The 322-nt window shown below is 46.9% G+C and overlaps 1 protein-coding gene across 1 annotated transcript in view; it reads left to right on the top strand.

Annotated features, from left to right (window-relative positions):
- DAB1 (DAB1, reelin adaptor protein) overlaps positions 1–322 on the top strand; it is a 303539-nt gene that overhangs the window by 302539 nt on the left and 678 nt on the right. The gene's annotated exons all lie outside the window — the stretch shown is intronic.

Raw genomic sequence — 322 nt, 5'->3', positions numbered from 1 at the left:
TTTATGTGGATTAGAAATATTGTCTGTAAAATTTCTAATGCTGTTTGACACATAAAGGGTACTCAATAAGCCTGTCATCTGATGGGAAGGAGGGAGGGAGGAAGGAAGGGAGGGAGGGAGGGAGGGAGGAAGGGTAAGTCATTCCCCAATAGTTCTCAGCTGGAACACGGTGTCAGAGTGATCTGTAGGGGTTATTACCACACAGAGTTTCTGATTCAGTAGATCTGGGGTAGGGTCCAAGAATTTGCATTTCTAACAAATCCCTGGATGCTGCTGCTGGTGGTGGTACAAGGACCACCCCCCAACAATGCCTCACCTATCA

The sequence above is a fragment of the Otolemur garnettii genome, unplaced genomic scaffold (genome assembly GCF_000181295.1).
Source record: "Otolemur garnettii isolate 467f Iridium unplaced genomic scaffold, OtoGar3 scaffold00066, whole genome shotgun sequence".
NCBI lineage: Eukaryota > Metazoa > Chordata > Mammalia > Primates > Galagidae > Otolemur > Otolemur garnettii.
This window is presented reverse-complemented; position numbering and strand designations above follow the sequence as displayed.